Source organism: Crinia signifera, chromosome 6 (assembly GCF_055691185.1).
Source record: "Crinia signifera chromosome 6, ASM5569118v1, whole genome shotgun sequence".
Lineage (NCBI taxonomy): Eukaryota > Metazoa > Chordata > Amphibia > Anura > Myobatrachidae > Crinia > Crinia signifera.
In genome coordinates this window covers 54,896,769-54,914,345 of record NC_139222.1, presented here as the reverse complement: position 1 = coordinate 54,914,345, position 17,577 = coordinate 54,896,769, and the positions used below count along the sequence as shown (strand labels likewise).

The following is a 17,577-nucleotide window of genomic DNA, read 5'->3' as shown; positions in this document are numbered from 1 at the left end:
AGTGCTATATTTTGTGCTGCTGCAGTGTGATAGAGCTATAGATAGAGAGATAGAGAGAGATAGAGAGAGATAGAGAGAGAGAGATAGAGAGAGAGATAGTGACAGATTGTGCTATATATATTTTTATATAACTGAAAGAGATAGAGAGAGATAGAGAGAGATAGAGAGGCCTAGTGCTATATTTTGTGCTGCTGCAGTGTGATAGAGCTATAGATAGATAGAGAGAGATAGAGAGAGATAGAGAGAGAGAGATAGAGAGATAGTGACAGATTGTGCTATATATTTTTTATATAACTGACTGCTGCCCCCCCTTTTGTGCTGATCAGTATAAATTAACTGATCAGCAACTTTTTGGGGGCGCAGGTTTTTTTTTATATATAGATATACCTGTCAGTGCTGCTGCTGCAGTGTCATAGAGTGATAGATAGTGAGAGATAGAGAGATAGAGAGAGATAGTGACAGAGAGTGATAGAGAGTGCTAAATTTTGTGTCTGCTGCCCCCGCCTTTTGTGCTGATCACTATATCTGAGGTGATCAGCAACTTTTTGGGGGTACAGAGGTTTTTTTTTTTTATATATATACCTGTCAGTACCACCAAAGGTTGTGCACCTGCTGCCCCTCACTGGTAATCAGTGTCGCATCACTGATCACCTTTTTTTATTTTTTGTGAGTGCTGTGGGGTCTTTTTTACATTTTTTTTTACACACACTGTGATTTTGTGTGTGTCCTGTGGCCACTGTGCGCTGATCAGTGACGTACATCACTGATCAGCTTTTTCGGCACAGGGTTGATCTATTTTTTTTTTTTTTGATCAAATTCCTGTTGCCTTTGAGCGCTGTTCAGTGACGGACGTTACTGACCAACATCTGTGCTCAATTTTTGGCGCAGGACCTTTTTTTTTTTTTAACCCCTTCCATTTTTTTTTTAACCCCTTCCATTTTTTTTTAACCCCTTCCATTTTTTTTTTTTAACCCCTTCCATTTTTTTTTTTTTGAACCCTTCAATTTTTTTTTTTTTGTATTTTTTTTTTTCTGCACTACATACATACACACTACACACTACATACCCCCCGGGTTGAAATAAAGTTTGTACCCCCCCCTACACTATACACGCGTTGAAACATTTCACTACCAGTAACACAAAAATATAAATGGCATCCCAAATGTCGTCCCAGTCATCCAGGAGAATGTATTCGGTGGAGGAGGCATATGCCATGCTTGCCTCTGACTCTGACACAGCCAGTGAGGCAAGCGGGGAATTTGAAGGATTTGTCTTAAGCTCCTCTTCCTCCTCTGATGATGAGGGACCCCCTCAAAGACGCCCCCGTAGAGCAGCTGAGACCCCCCCCCCAATAATTGATCTCGTATGGACCCCACCACCAGACAATTTTGAGCCCCAGGTTCCTGAGTTTTTGGCCATCCCAGGAATCCAATTTGATTCAACAGGTCTCAGAGAAATTGACTTTTTCAAATTATTTTTCTCTGATGATTTTATAAATTTAATGGTGGACCAAACTAATTTATATGCCCAGCAGTTTATTGCTCAAAACCCCACGTCATCATTTGCTAGGTGGACCCCTGTAGATGCAGTAGAGATGATGACGTTTTGGGGTCTGGTGTTACATATGGGCATAGTAAAAAAGCCACAAATTAGGCAATATTGGAGTACAGATGTTCTGTACAGCACCCCATTTCACCGTATGGCCATGCCCCGGGCTCGTTTTGAGGCAATCCATAAATTTATACATTACACCGATAATGCACAGTGCCCACCCAGAGATGATCCCACCTTTGACAGGCTATTCAAAGTCAGGCCGGTCATTGATCATTTCAGTGCCAAATTTGCAGAGCTATACATCCCTGATAAATGTATTAGTATCGACGAGTCCCTTATACATTTTAAAGGAAGGGTTAAATTCCGCCAGTACCTTCCCAGTAAGAGGGCAAGGTATGGCATAAAAATGTATAAGCTGTGTGAAAGCACCACAGGGTACACCCACAAGTTTAGGGTATATGAAGGTAAGGATTCAAGAATTGAACCACCAGAATGCCCCCCCTCCCTCGTAGGTGTTAGTGGAAAAATTGTCTGGGATTTAATGCACCCCTTCCTGGATAAGGGTTATCACCTCTATGTGGATAACTTTTACACCAGCATCCCCCTGTTTAAGGCCCTTGGTTCAAGAGGTACAGCAGCTTGCGGTACTGTGCGCAAGAACCAAAGAGGCCTCCCCAAAACGCACATTGCCCAAGTAATGAGAAGGGGTGAAAGCAGGGGAATATGCACCGAAAATATGTTGTTGGTCAAATATAAGGACAAGAGGGATGTCCTTATACTGACAACAATTCATGGAGACAGTACCACCTCCATCCCTGTACGAGGTACCAGTACCCACACCTCAAAACCAAATTGTATCCTAGATTACAATAAGTACATGGGCGGAGTGGATCTTTCAGATCAGGTACTGAAGCCGTACAGTGCCCTGCGGAAAACAAATATCTGGTACAAGAAGCTGGCCGTGTATATCATCCAGATGGCACTGTATAACGCTTACGTGCTATTCCGTTCTACCGGCCAGAGGGGGACATTTATGCACTTTCAAGAGGAAGTCATAAAGAGCCTAACATTTGGGAATCAGCAGGCAGAGGGCCCCAGTACTTCTAGTACTGGCCCCCGTATTGTACCAGGGCAGCATTTTCCCAACGAAATCCCCTCCACTGCAAGAAAGGGCAGGACACAAAAAAGGTGCAAAGTTTGCTATAAAAAGGGAATAAGAAAGGAAACTATTTTCCACTGTGAAACTTGCCCCGACAAACCCGGCCTATGTATAAAGGAGTGTTTCAAAATATACCACACATCTATGGATTATTAGGTTCATCATTTCACCGTGCTTCGGGGGTCTTGCTAATGCCACATAGCACCCACCATTCATTCCACCAGAATCTGAGCTGCAAAAACCAAAAATCACTCCTTCCCTTCTGAGTCCTGCCATGCACCCAACTGGTATTTTTTGGTCACATGTGAGGCATTGCCGTACTCTGGAGAAATTGGGGCACAGATTTTGGGGTGCTTTGTCTCCTTCATTCCTTGTGAAAATGAAAAATTTTGAGCCAGAACTACATTTTTGTGTAAAAAAAATGTATTTTTTTCATTTTCACTGCCCAGTTGTACCAAAATTGATGAAACCCCTGGGGGTTTGAAATGTACACTATACCCCTAGATGAATTCCCTGAGGGGTGTAGTTTGCAAAATGGGGTCACTTGTGGGGGGGTTCCACTGTATTGGTAATGCAACATAGCACCCACCATTCATTACACCAAAATCTGTGCTGCAAAATCCAAAAATCACTCCTTCCCTTCTGAGTCCTGCCATGCACCCAACTGGTATTTTTTGGTCACATGTGAGGCATTGCCGTACTCGGGAGAAATTGGGGCACAGATTTTGGGGTGCTTTGTCTCCTTCATTCCTTGTGAAAATGAAAAATTTTGAGCCAGAACTGCATGTTTGTGTAAAAAAAATGTAATTTTCCATTTTCACATCCCAGTTGTACCAAAATTGGTGAAACCCCTGGGGGTTTGAAATGTACACTATACCCCTAGATGAATTCCCTGAGGGGTGTAGTTTGCAAAATGGGGTGACTTGTGGGGGGGTTCCACTGTATTGGTGCTTTGGGAGTCTTGCTAATGCAACATAGCACCCACCATTCATTCCACCAAAATCTTTGCTGCAAAATCCAAAAATCACTCCTTCCCTTCTGAGTCCTGCCATGCACCCAACTGGTATTTTTTGGTCACATGTGAGGCATTGCCGTACTCGGGAGAAATTGGGGCACAGATTTTGGGGTGCTTTGTCTCCTTCATTCCTTGTGAAAATGAAAAATTTTGAGCCAGAACTGCATGTTTGTGTAAAAAAATGTAATTTTCCATTTTCACATCCCAGTTGTACCAAAATTGGTGAAACCCCTGGGGGTTTGAAATGTACACTATACCCCTAGATGAATTCCCTGAGGGGTGTAGTTTGCAAAATGGGGTGACTTGTGGGGGGGTTCCACTGTATTGGTGCTTTGGGAGTCTTGCTAATGCAACATAGCACCCACCATTCATTCCACCAAAATCTTTGCTGCAAAATCCAAAAATCACTCCTTCCCTTCTGAGTCCTGCCATGCACCCAACTGGTATTTTTTGGTCACATGTGAGGCATTGCCGTACTCGGGAGAAATTGGGGCACAGATTTTGGGGTGCTTTGTCTCCTTCATTCCTTGTGAAAATGAAAAATTTTGAGCCAGAACTGCATGTTTGTGTAAAAAAATGTAATTTTCCATTTTCACATCCCAGTTGTACCAAAATTGGTGAAACCCCTGGGGGTTTGAAATGTACACTATACCCCTAGATGAATTCCCTGAGGGGTGTAGTTTGCAAAATGGGGTGACTTGTGGGGGGGTTCCACTGTATTGGTGCTTTGGGAGTCTTGCTAATGCAACATAGCACCCACCATTCATTCCACCAAAATCTTTGCTGCAAAATCCAAAAATCACTCCTTCCCTTCTGAGTCCTGCCATGCACCCAACTGGTATTTTTTGGTCACATGTGAGGCATTGCCGTACTCGGGAGAAATTGGGGCACAGATTTTGGGGTGCTTTGTCTCCTTCATTCCTTGTGAAAATGAAAAATTTTGAGCCAGAACTGCATGTTTGTGTAAAAAAATGTAATTTTCCATTTTCACATCCCAGTTGTACCAAAATTGGTGAAACCCCTGGGGGTTTGAAATGTACACTATACCCCTAGATGAATTCCCTGAGGGGTGTAGTTTGCAAAATGGGGTGACTTGTGGGGGGGTTCCACTGTATTGGTGCTTTGGGAGTCTTGCTAATGCAACATAGCACCCACCATTCATTCCACCAAAATCTTTGCTGCAAAATCCAAAAATCACTCCTTCCCTTCTGAGTCCTGCCATGCACCCAACTGGTATTTTTTGGTCACATGTGAGGCATTGCCGTACTCGGGAGAAATTGGGGCACAGATTTTGGGGTGCTTTGTCTCCTTCATTCCTTGTGAAAATGAAAAATTTTGAGCCAGAACTGCATGTTTGTGTAAAAAAATGTAATTTTCCATTTTCACATCCCAGTTGTACCAAAATTGGTGAAACCCCTGGGGGTTTGAAATGTACACTATACCCCTAGATGAATTCCCTGAGGGGTGTAGATTGCAAAATGGGGTGACTTGTGGGGGAGGTTCCTAACTTTTAGCACTTATGGTGCCTAGAAACCTACATGGTGCCTAAAAAAAAATCTCATAAAAAGGAGGCTCCAAAATCAAGTAGGTGCTCCTTCTATTATGAAGCCTGTGGTTTGGTCAACGTGCACACTAGGGCCACATATAGGATATTTTTGAAAACAAAAGAATTGGGGGAATCAATTTTTAGTCACATTTCTCTAGTAAAATCTACTGTATTCGTTAGAAAAATGTATTAAAATTGAAACTCTGCAAAAAAAAAGAAATTTTGAAATTTCACCTACACTTTGTTTTAATTCCTGTGAAACACCTAAAGGGTTAACAAACTTCCAAAATGCTGTTTTGAATACTGTGAGGGGTGCAGTTTTTGAAATGGCATCATTTATGGGGGTGTCTCACATACAAGTCCCTCAAAGTCACATCAGAACTGAACTGGTCCCTAAAAAAATCAGTGTTTGAAATTTTCATGAAAATTTGAGAATTTGCTATTCATATTGTAAGCCTCCTAGTGTCCAAAAAAATTAAAAGGAAGTTGAAATAATGATGGCAACATAAAGTAGACATATGGTCTATGTTAGTTATTAACTATTTTGAGTGGTATGATTATTTGTCTCACAAGCAGAAAATTTAACATTTTGCAAATTGCTAAATTTTCCATTTTTTCACGATATTTTGGTATTTTTCACAAAAAAACACAGACTGTATCGACGAAAATTTACCACTAACTTGAAGTACAATGTGTCACGAGAAAACAATCTCAAAATCACTGGGATAAGTAAAAGCAAAAAAAAGTTATCCCCACTTAAGTGAGACATGTCAGATTTGAAAAAAAGGGCTCTGTCATGAAGGCACAAACTGGCTCTGTCATGAAGGGGTTAAAAGGTGATTTCTACGATACCCCACTTTTGCGCGTCGGACCTCAACTTTTCCCGTAAACGCAGAAAAAACGCAATTTTCAGGAGAAACGAGACAGACATCCCCTCCCTCTGCCACCCACCCGCCCAACTGACAGCCAGCCATTAGACATGCACAGATAGTTCTGAGGGTCTGTCTGTGATGTCATAAAGGGCCTGCTGATCAATGGGCAGCTTTCTGATTGGCTGCTGTATTTGATTGACAGATGGAAGCTGGCAGCTGATTGGCTGTCTAGCCTAAAGTGCTTTACACACCTCCCTGATGGTACCACTGGCTAAGACTACACCTCAGCTCATTGGGTAATGAAAAATTTAGAACAAATGAAGGATGAAAGCAGGCAGGCCGGCCATTTTGGGACGCTCATTGGACTTGTTTAATGCAATGCACCTTTGTATATTCACATGCATTCGCTTCATGCTGTAACCACTGTGCATAAAAATTTGGAAACATGGCATACAGTGTATCATTTGGTGTCTAAGTCATGTTTCCCATATTTTCCCTTCCCAGATACAAGCCCGTTTGAGTGTTTGGGGCAATTTTTAGCTAAAATCATCCTACAGGGCCTAACTGCATATGCTAAAGCCTGCCTATTTTGAATGGTGTAGTGGCCCCTGCAACCTCCAAAAATATCAGGACTTACTTCCCCAATAACCTGCTAACTCACCCCTGAAATACATACTTATTCACCCAATTTTGTTCATTGGACTCATTTCTTATTTGAAATGCCCATTTTTGGGGGGCCAGAAATGTGCGTCTTTAACCCCTTACCGCCGCAGCCTGTTTTTGCCTTCCTGTCAGAGCCCTTTTTTTCAAATCTGACATGTATCACTTTATGTGGGGATAACTTTTTATTGCTTTTACTTATCCCAGTGATTTTGAGATTGTTTTCTCGTGACACATTATACTTTAAGTTAGTGGTAAATTTTGGTCGATACAGTCTGTGTTTATTTGTGAAAAATACCAAAATGTCATAAAAAAATTGAAAATTTTGCAATTTGCAAAATGTTAAATTTTCTGCTTGTGAGACAAATAATCATACCACTCAAAATAGTTAATAACTAACAAAGACCATATGTCTACTTTATGTTGCCATCATAATTTCAACCTCCTTTTAATTTTTTTGGACACTAGGAGGCTTAAAATATGAATAGCAAATTCTCATATTTTCAAGAAAATTTCAAACACTGATTTTTTTAGGGACCAGTTCAGTTCTGATGTGACTTTGAGGGACTTGTATGTGAGACACCCCCATACATGATGCCATTTCAAAAACTGCACCCCTCACAGTATTCAAAACAGCATTTTGGAAGTTTGTTAACCCTTTAATGTTTCACAGGAATAAAAACAAAGTGTAGGTGAAATTTCAAAATTTCATTTTTTTAGCAGATTTTCAATTTTAATACATTTTTCTAAGGAACACAGTAGATTTTACTATAGAAATGTGACTAAAAATTGATTCCCCCAATTCTTTTGTTTTCATAAATATCCTATATGTGGCCCTAGTGTGCACGTTGACCAAACCACAGGCTTCATAATAGAAGGAGCACCTACTTGATTTTGGAGCCTCCTTTTTATGAGATTTTTTTTTAGGCACCATGTAGGTTTCTAGGCACCATAAGATGCTAAAAGTTAGGAACCTCCCCCACAAGTGATCCCATTTTGCAAACTACACCCCTCAGGGAATTCATGTAGGGGTATAGTGTACATTTCAAACCCCGAGGGGTTTCACCAATTTTGGTACAACTGGGCTGTGAAAATGAAAAATTACATTTTTTTTACACAAAAATGCAGTTCTGGCTCAAAATTTTTCATTTTCACAAGGAATGAAGGAGACTAAGCACCCCAAAATCTGTGCCGCAATTTCTCCCGAGTACGGCAATGCCTCATATGTGACCAAAAAATACCATTTGGGTGCATGGCAGGACTCAGAAGGGAAGGAGTGATATTTGGATTTTGCAGCACAGATTCTGGTGGAATGAATGGTGGGTGCTATGTCGCATTAGCAAGACCCCCGAAGCACCAATACAGTGGAACCCCCCCACAAGTGACCCCATTTTGCAAACTACACCCCTCAGGGAATTCATCTAGGGGTATAGTGTACATTTCAAACCCCCAGGGGTTTCACCAATTTTGGTACAACTGGGCTGTGAAAATGAAAAATTACATTTTTTTACACAAAAATGCAGTTCTGGCTCAAAATTTTTCAGTTTCACAAGGAATGAAGGAGACAAAGCACCCCAAAATCTGTGCCGCAATTTCTCCCGAGTACGGCAATGCCTCATATGTGACCAAAAAATACCATTTGGGTGCAGGGCAGGACTCAGAAGGGAAGGATTGATATTTGGATTTTGCAGCACAGATTCTGGTGGAATGAATGGTGGGTGCTATGTCGCATTAGCAAGACCCCCGAAGCACCAATACAGTGGAACCCCCCCACAAGTGACCCCATTTTGCAAACTACACCCCTCAGGGAATTCATCTAGGGGTATAGTGTACATTTCAAACCCCCAGGGGTTTCACCAATTTTGGTACAACTGGGCTGTGAAAATGAAAAATTACATTTTTTTACACAAAAATGCAGTTCTGGCTCAAAATTTTTCATTTTCACAAGGAATGAAGGAGACAAAGCACCCCAAAATCTGTGCCGCAATTTCTCCCGAGTACGGCAATGCCTCATATGTGACCAAAAAATACCATTTGGGTGCATGGCAGGACTCAGAAGGGAAGGAGTGATATTTGGATTTTGCAGCACAGATTCTGGTGGAATGAATAGTGGGTGCTATGTCGCATTAGCAAGACCCCCGAAGCACGGTGAAATGATGAACCTAATAATCCATAGATGTGTGGTATATTTTAAAACACTCCTTCATACATAGGCCGGGTTTGTCGGGGCAAGTTTCACAGTGGAAAATAGTTTGCTTTCTTATTCCCTTTTTATAGCAAACTTTGCACCTTTTTTGTGTCCTGCCCTTTTTTCCAGTGGAGGGGATTTCGTTAGGAAAATGCTGCCCTGATACAATACGGGGGCCAGTACTAGAAGTACTGGGGCCCTCTGCCTGCTGATTCCCAAATGTTAGGCTCTTTATGACTTCCTCTTGAAAGTGCATAAATGTCCCCGTCTGGCTGGTAGAACGGAATAGTACGTAAGCATTATACAGTGCCATCTGGATGATATACACGGCCAGCTTCTTATACCATATTTTTGTTTTCCGCAGGGCACTGTACGGCTTCAGTACCTGATCTGAAAGATCCACTCCGCCCATGTACTTATTGTAATCTAGGATACAAATAGGTTTTGAGGTGTGGGTACTGGTACCTCGTACAGGGACGGAGGTGGTACTGTCTCCGTGAATTGTTGTCAGTATAAGGACATCCCTCTTGTCCTTATATTTGACCAACAACATATTTTCGGTGGATTGTGCCCTGCTTTCACCCTTTCTCAGTAATTGGGCAACGTGCGTTTTTGGGAGGCCTCTTTGGTTCTTGCGCACAGTACCGCAAGCTGCTGTACCTCTTGAACCAAGGGCCTTAAACAGGGGGATGCTGGTGTAAAAGTTATCCACATAGAGGTGATAACCCTTATCCAGGAAGGGGTGCACTAAATCCCAGACAATCTTTCCACTAACACCTACGAGGGAGGGGGGGCATTCTGGCGGTTCAATTCTTGTGTCCTTCCCTTCATATACCCTAAACCTGTGGGTGTACCCTGAGGTACTTTCGCACAGCTTATACATTTTTATGCCATACCTTGCCCTCTTATTGGGAAGGTACTGGCGGAATTTAACCCTTCCTTTAAAATGTATAAGTGACTCGTCTACACAAATGAATTTTTCGGGGATGTACATCTCAGCAAATTTGGCGCTGAAATGATCAATGACCGGCCTGACTTTGAATAGCCGGTCAAAGGTGGGATCATCTCTGGGTGGGCACTGTGCATTATCGTTGTAATGCAAAAATTTAAGGATCGTCTCAAAACGAGTCCGGGTCATGGCCATACGATGAAGTGGGGTGCTGTACAGAACATCTGTACTCCAATATTGTCTAATTTCTGGCTTTTTAACTATGCCCATATGTAACACCAGACCCCAAAACGTCATCATCTCTACTGCATCTACAGGGGTCCACCTAGCAAATGATGACGTGGGGTTTTGAGCAATAAACTGCTGGGCATATAAATTACTTTGGTCCACCATTAAATTTATAAAATCATCAGAGAAAAATACTTTTAAAAAGTCAATTTCTTTGAGGCCTGTAGTATCAAATTGGATTCCTGGGTTGGCCAAAAACTCAGGAACCTGGGGCTCAAAATTGTCTGGTGGTGGGGTCCATACGGGATCAATCATTTTGGGGGGGGGTCTCAGCTGCTCTACGGGGGCGTCTTTGAGGGGGTCCCTCATCACTAGAGGAGGAAGAGGAGCTTAAGACGAATGCAAATTCATCGCTTACATCACTGGCTGTGTCAGAGGCAATAAGGGCATATGCCTCCTCCGCTGAAAACAGTCTTTGGGATGATTGGGACATTTTTATTATTTTTGTGTTTGTGTAATTGTAGTGTTTCAACACGTGTATAGTGTAGGGGGGGTACAAACTTTATTTCAACACGGGGGGTATGTAGTGTGTATGTAGTGCTTTAACACGTGTAAGTGCACTTAAGGGGCAGCAGCTTCAAGGCAGCTTTTGGTACAACCTTGAAGGGGTTAAAAGAAAAAAAAAAAAGCTCCTGCGCCAAAAATTGAGCACAGATGTTGGTCAGTAACGTCCGTCACTGATCAGCGCTCAGCGGCCACAGGACACCCACAAAATCACCGTGGGTGTAAACAAATTTAAAAAAAAGACCCCACAGCACCCTCAAAAAAAATTTTTTTTTTAAAAAACTGCTGATCAGTCAAAGGCAACAGGAATTTGATCCAAAAAAAAAATTAGATCAACCCTGTGCCAAAAATGCTGATCAGTGATGTACGTCACTGATCAGCGCTCAGCGGCCACAGGACACCCACAAAATCACCGTGGGTGTAAAAAAAATTAAAAAAAGACCCCACAGCACCCTAAAAAAAAAAAAAAAAAAAAAAAAAACTGCTGATCAGTGATGCAACACTGATTAGCAGTGAGGGGCAGCAGGCGGGGTATGTATAAAAAAAAAAACCTGCACCCCAAAAAAGTTGCTGATCAGTTAATACTGATCAGCACAAATGGGGGGCAGGAAAAAAAGCAGTGCAGAGGGTTAAGCCCGTCTGCACTGCAATCAGCCACAGGGGGCAGGAGAGACAGAATTATATTTTACTATGTTGCTGCAGCAGCAGAAGCAGGCAGCAGGCAGCACGGATGCCACCACACCACCAACGCTGATCGAGGTCAGATAGGGGGACAGTTAATACTGATCAGCACAAATGGGGGGCAGGAAAAAAAGCAGTGCAGAGGGTTAAGCCCGTCTACACTGCAATCAGCCACAGGGGGCAGGAGAGACAAAATTATATTTTACTATGATGCTGCAGCAGCAGAAGCAGGCAGCAGGCAGCACGGATGCCACCACACCACCAACGCTGATCGAGGTCAGATAGGTCACATAGGGGGGCAGTTAATACTGATCAGCACAAATGGGGGGCAGGAAAAAAAGCAGTGCAGAGGGTTAAGCCCGTCTGCACTGCAATCAGCCACAGGGGGCAGGAGAGACAGAATTATATTTTACTATGATGCTGCAGCAGAAGCAGGAAGCAGGCAGCACGGATGCCACCACACCACCAACGCTGATCGAGGTCAGATAGGTCAGATAGGGGGACAGTTAATACTGATCAGCACAAATGGGGGGCAGGAAAAAAAGCAGTGCAGAGGGTTAAGCCCGTCTGCACTGCAATCAGCCACAGGGGGCAGGAGAGACAAAATTATATTTTACTATGATGCTGCAGCAGCAGAAGCAGGCAGCAGGCAGCACGGATGCCACCACACCACCAACGCTGATCGAGGTCAGATAGGTCAGATAGGGGGACAGATGGGCACGGAGACCGCTCTGCACGCTGTTCCTGACCGGAATGGCGGCGGCAGGGCGGTCTCCGTTACTTTTACTGAGGTGCAGTGGCTGTGATTGGTCCGTCGGTCGGACGGACCAATCACAGCCTTGGGGGCAGGTGGGGTGAGGTGGGGTGACCACCAGTGACCCCTTTACACCCGGTGGTGATTGGTGCTGTACTTAACAGCACCAATCACCACCGATCCCTGTGTCAACGAGCGCCGTTATTCGCCGGTACACAGAAAACGCTGCAATTGGTTGTTCACATTTGAACAGCCAATCGCAGCGATCGCCGATGGGGGGGGACAGCAGCCATCTCCCCTCTGTCACCGCGTCTATAGAGGCGGTGACACTTTAAATGCATGACGTACATTTATGCCATGCGTCGGGAAGTACATCCCGACCATGACCATGTAGGTCAAATGTCGGGAAGGGGTTAAATAGCTAGAGAATAAAAACAATTTGCCAGTAATGTGAAAAAACCTACAGCACCTGGTGTTCCCATGTGGTCTCCCACCCAAGTACTAACCAGGCCCAACACTGCTTAGCTTCCAAGATCAGACGAGATTGGGCCTATCCAATGTGGTATGGCTATAGGTGAGATACAGGCACTTTTTTGCCCTCTTCTACTTCTATCACCAGGTAGGCTAATAAAAAAGTTTCCTAACTGTATTGGCTTACTGAAAAAAATCATGTGTTGGTAATGTAAAAAGACCTACAGGACATGATATTAGCAGGGGGTCTTAAATTAAACTACTAAAGAGGCTCAACACTGTTTAGCTGCCAAAAGCAGTTGGAATTGGGCCTAAACAGTGTGGTAAGTCTTTAGGTGATGGCTATTGTGTCTGTTTGACCTCTTCCAAATGTCTGTGCTGGCAATAAAAAGAAAAAGTTTCCAATTTAAATAGCTAGAGAATAAAAACAATTTGCCAGTAATGTGAAAAAACCTACAGCACCTGGTGTTCCCATGTGGTCTCCCACCCAAGTACTAACCAGGCCCAACACTGCTTAGCTTATAAGATCAGATGAGATTGGGCCTATCCAATGTGGTATGGCTGTAGGTGAGATACAGGCACTTTTTTGCCCTCTTCTACTTCTATCACCAGGTAAGCTAATAAAAAAGTTTCCTAACTGTATTGGCTTACTGAAAAAAATCATGTGTTGGTAATGTAAAAATACCTACAGGACATGATATTAGCAGGGGGTCTTAAATTAAACTACTAAAGAGGCTCAACACTGTTTAGCTGCCAAAAGCAGTTGGAATTGGGCCTAAACAGTGTGGTAAGTCTTTAGGTGATGGCTATTGTGTCTGTTTGAACTCTTCCAAATGTTTGTGCTGGCAATAAAAAGAAAAAGTTTCCAATTTAAATAGCTAGAGAATAAAAACAATTTGCCAGTAATGTGAAAAAACCTACAGCACCTGGTGTTCCCATGTGGTCTCCCACCCAAGTACTAACCAGGCCCAACACTGCTTAGCTTCCAAGGTCAGACGAGATTGGGCTTATCCAATGTGGTATGGCTGTAGGTGAGATATAGGCACTTTTTTACCCTCTTCTACTTTTATCACCAGGTAAGCTTATACAAAAGTTTCCTAACTGTATTGGCTTACTGAAAAAAATCATGTGTTGGTAATGTAAAAAGACCTACAGGACATGATATTAGCAGGGGGTCTTAAATTAAACTACAAAAGAGGCTCAACACTGTTTAGCTGCCAAAAGCAGTTGGAATTGGGCCTAAACAATGTGGTAAGTCTTTAGGTGATGGATATTGTGTCTGTTTTACCTCTTCCAAATGTCAGTGCTGGCAATAAAAAGAAAAAGTTTCCAATTTAAATAGCTAGAGAATAAAAACAATTTGCCAGTAATGTGAAAAAACCTACAGCAACCGGTGTTCCCATGTGGTCTCCTACCCAAGTACTAACCAGGCCCAACACTGCTTAGCTTCCAAGATCAGACGAGATTTGGCCTATCCAATGAGGTATGGCTGTAGGTGAGATCCAGGCACTTTTTTGCCCTCTTCTACTTCTATCACCAGGTAAGCTAATAAAAAAGTTACCTAACTGTATTGGCTTACTGAAAAAAATCATGTGTTGGTAATGTAAAAAGACCTACAGGACATGATATTAGCAGGGGGTCTTAAATTAAACTACTAAAGAGCCTCAACACTGTTTAGCTGCCAAAAGCAGTTGGAATTGGGCCTAAACAATGTGGTAAGTCTTTAGGTGATGGCTATTGTGTCTGTTTTACCTCTTCCAAATGTCAGTGTTGGCAATAAAAAGAAAAAGTTTCCAATTTAAATAGCTAGAGAATAAAAACAATTTGCCAGTAATGTGAAAAAACCTACAGCACCTGGTGTTCCCATGTGGTCTCCCACCCAAGTACTAACCAGGCCCAACACTGCTTAGCTTCCAAGATCAGACGAGATTGGGCCTATCCAATGTGGTATGGCTGTAGGTGAGATATAGGCACTTTTTTGCCCTCTTCTACTTCTATCACCAGGTAAGCTAATACAAAAGTTTCCTAACTGTATTGGCTTACTGAAAAAAATCATGTGTTGGTAATGTAAAAAGACCTACAGGACATGATATTAGCAGGGGGTCTTAAATTAAACTACTAAAGAGGCTCAACACTGTTTAGCTGCCAAAAGCAGTTGGAATTGGGCCTAAACAGTGTGGTAAGTCTTTAGGTGATGGATATTGTGTCTGTTTTACCTCTTCCAAATGTCAGTGCTGGCAATAAAAAGAAAAAGTTTCCAATTTAAATAGCTAGAGAATAAAAACAATTTGCCAGTAATGTGAAAAAACCTACAGCACCTTATGTTCCCATGTGGTCTCCCACCCAAGTACTAACCAGGACGAACACTGCTTAGTTTCCAAGATCCGACGAGATTGGGCCTATCCAATGTGGTATGGCTGTATGTGAGATATAGGCACTTTTTTGCCCTCTTCTACTTCTATCACCAGGTAAGCTAATACAAAAGTTTCCTAACTGTATTGGCTTACTGAAAAACATCATGTGTTGGTAATGTAAAAAGACCTACAGGACATGATATTAGCAGGGGGTCTTAAATTAAACTACAAAAGAGGCTCAACACTGTTTAGCTGCCAAAAGCAGTTGGAATTGAGCCTAAACAGTGTGTTAAGTCTTTAGGTGATGGCTATTGTGTCTGTTTGACTGCTTCCAAATGTCTGTGCTGGCAATAAAAAGAAAACGTTTCCAATTTAAATAGCTAGAGAATAAAAACAATTTGCCAGTAATGTGAAAAAACCTACAGCACCTGGTGTTCCCATGTGGTCTCCCACCCAAGTACTAACCAGGCCCAACACTGCTTAGCTTCCAAGATCAGACGAGATTGGGCCTATCCAATGTGGTATGGCTGTAGGTGAGATACAGGCACTTTTTTGCCCTCTTCTACTTCTATCACCAGGTAAGCTAATAAAAAAGTTTCCTAACTGTATTGGCTTACTTAAAAAAAATCATGTGTTGGTAATGTAAAAAGACCTACAGGACATGATATTAGCAGGGGGTCTTAAATTAAACTACTAAAGAGCCTCAACACTGTTTAGCTGCCAAAAGCAGTTGGAATTGGGCCTAAACAGTGTGGTAAGTCTTTAGGTGATGGATATTGTGTCTGTTTTACCTCTTCCAAATGTCAGTGCTGGCAATAAAAAGAAAAAGTTTCCAATTTAAATAGCTAGAGAATAAAAACAATTTGCCAGTAATGTGAAAAAACCTACAGCACCTGGTGTTCCCATGTGGTCTCCTACCCAAGTACTAACCAGGCCCAACACTGCTTAGCTTCCAAGATCAGACGAGATTGGGCCTATCCAATGAGGTATGGCTGTAGGTGAGATACAGGCACTTTTTTGCCCTCTTCTACTTCTATCACCAGGTAAGCTAATAAAAAAGTTTCCTAACTGTATTGGCTTACTGAAAAAAATCATGTGTTGGTAATGTAAAAAGACCTACAGGACATGATATTAGCAGGGGGTCTTAAATTAAACTACAAAAGTGGCTCAACACTGTTTAGCTGCCAAAAGCAGTTGGAATTGAGCCTAAACAGTGTGGTAAGTCTTTAGGTGATGGCTATTGTGTCTGTTTGACCTCTTCAAAATGTCAGTGCTGGCAATAAAAAGAAAAAGTTTCCAATTTAAATAGCTAGAGAATAAAAACAATTTGCCAGTAATGTAAAAAAATCTACAGCACCTAGTGTTCCCATGTGGTCTCCCACCCAAGTACTAACCAGGCCCAACACTGCTTAGCTTCCAAGATCAGACGAGATTGGGCCTATCCAATGTGGTATGGCTGTAGGTGAGATATAGGCACTTTTTTGCCCTCTTCTACTTCTATCACCAGGTAAGCTAATAAAAAAGTTTCCTAACTGTATTGGCTTACTTAAAAAAAATCATGTGTTGGTAATGTAAAAAGACCTACAGGACATGATATTAGCAGGGGGTCTTAAATTAAACTACTAAAGAGCCTCAACACTGTTTAGCTGCCAAAAGCAGTTGGAATTGGGCCTAAACAGTGTGGTAAGTCTTTAGGTGATGGATATTGTGTCTGTTTTACCTCTTCCAAATGTCAGTGCTGGCAATAAAAAGAAAATGTTTCCAATTTAAATAGCTAGAGAATAAAAACAATTTGCCAGTAATGTGAAAAAACCTACAGCACCTGGTGTTCCCATGTGGTCTCCCACCCAAGTACTAACCAGGCCCAACACTGCTTAGCTTCCAAGATCAGACGAGATTGGGCCTATCCAATGTGGTTTGGCTGTAGGTGAGATACAGGCACTTTTTTGCCCTCTTCTACTTCTATCACCAGGTAAGCTAATAAAAAAGTTTCCTAACTGTATTGGCTTACTTAAAAAAAATCATGTGTTGGTAATGTAAAAAGACCTACAGGACATGATATTAGCAGGGGGTCTTAAATTAAACTACTAAAGAGCCTCAACACTGTTTAGCTGCCAAAAGCAGTTGGAATTGGGCCTAAACAGTGTGGTAAGTCTTTAGGTGATGGATATTGTGTCTGTTTTACCTCTTCCAAATGTCAGTGCTGGCAATAAAAAGAAAATGTTTCCAATTTAAATAGCTAGAGAATAAAAACAATTTGCCAGTAATGTGAAAAAACCTACAGCACCTGGTGTTCCCATGTGGTCTCCCACCCAAGTACTAACCAGGCCCAACACTGCTTAGCTTCCAAGATCAGACGAGATTGGGCCTATCCAATGTGGTATGGCTGTAGGTGAGATACAGGCACTTTTTTGCCCTCTTCTACTTCTATCACCAGGTAAGCTAATACAAAAGTTTCCTAACTGTATTGGCTTACTGAAAAAAATCATGTGTTGGTTATGTAAAAAGACCTACAGGACATGATATTAGCAGGGGGTCTTAAATTAAACTACTAAAGAGGCTCAACACTGTTTAGCTGCCAA

General features: G+C 42.2%; 9 non-coding genes and 2 pseudogenes across 9 annotated transcripts; all 11 read right to left on the bottom strand.

Annotated features, from left to right (window-relative positions):
* Positions 1–12,627: 12,627 nt before the first annotated feature.
* Positions 12,628–12,746, bottom strand: LOC146014282 (5S ribosomal RNA). Its single transcript, XR_014447231.1, has one exon. It is a non-coding gene; the product is annotated as a 5S ribosomal RNA (ribosomal RNA).
* Positions 12,747–13,091: 345 nt separating this feature from the next.
* LOC146017599 (5S ribosomal RNA) lies at positions 13,092–13,210 on the bottom strand. Its single transcript, XR_014450466.1, has one exon. It is a non-coding gene; the product is annotated as a 5S ribosomal RNA (ribosomal RNA).
* Positions 13,211–13,555: 345 nt separating this feature from the next.
* On the bottom strand, positions 13,556–13,674 carry LOC146013943 (5S ribosomal RNA). Its single transcript, XR_014446905.1, has one exon. It is a non-coding gene; the product is annotated as a 5S ribosomal RNA (ribosomal RNA).
* A 345-nt stretch (positions 13,675–14,019) lies between these two features.
* LOC146011316 (5S ribosomal RNA) lies at positions 14,020–14,138 on the bottom strand (annotated as a pseudogene).
* A 345-nt stretch (positions 14,139–14,483) lies between these two features.
* On the bottom strand, positions 14,484–14,602 carry LOC146011895 (5S ribosomal RNA). The gene has a single exon (XR_014445077.1). It is a non-coding gene; the product is annotated as a 5S ribosomal RNA (ribosomal RNA).
* A 345-nt stretch (positions 14,603–14,947) lies between these two features.
* Positions 14,948–15,066, bottom strand: LOC146011584 (5S ribosomal RNA; annotated as a pseudogene).
* A 345-nt stretch (positions 15,067–15,411) lies between these two features.
* On the bottom strand, positions 15,412–15,530 carry LOC146011894 (5S ribosomal RNA). The gene has a single exon (XR_014445076.1). It is a non-coding gene; the product is annotated as a 5S ribosomal RNA (ribosomal RNA).
* Positions 15,531–15,876: 346 nt separating this feature from the next.
* LOC146016402 (5S ribosomal RNA) lies at positions 15,877–15,995 on the bottom strand. The gene has a single exon (XR_014449295.1). It is a non-coding gene; the product is annotated as a 5S ribosomal RNA (ribosomal RNA).
* Positions 15,996–16,340: 345 nt separating this feature from the next.
* Positions 16,341–16,459, bottom strand: LOC146016866 (5S ribosomal RNA). The gene has a single exon (XR_014449748.1). It is a non-coding gene; the product is annotated as a 5S ribosomal RNA (ribosomal RNA).
* A 346-nt stretch (positions 16,460–16,805) lies between these two features.
* Positions 16,806–16,924, bottom strand: LOC146015074 (5S ribosomal RNA). The gene has a single exon (XR_014448006.1). It is a non-coding gene; the product is annotated as a 5S ribosomal RNA (ribosomal RNA).
* Positions 16,925–17,270: 346 nt separating this feature from the next.
* On the bottom strand, positions 17,271–17,389 carry LOC146011893 (5S ribosomal RNA). The gene has a single exon (XR_014445075.1). It is a non-coding gene; the product is annotated as a 5S ribosomal RNA (ribosomal RNA).
* Between the last annotated feature and the right edge of the window lie 188 nt (positions 17,390–17,577).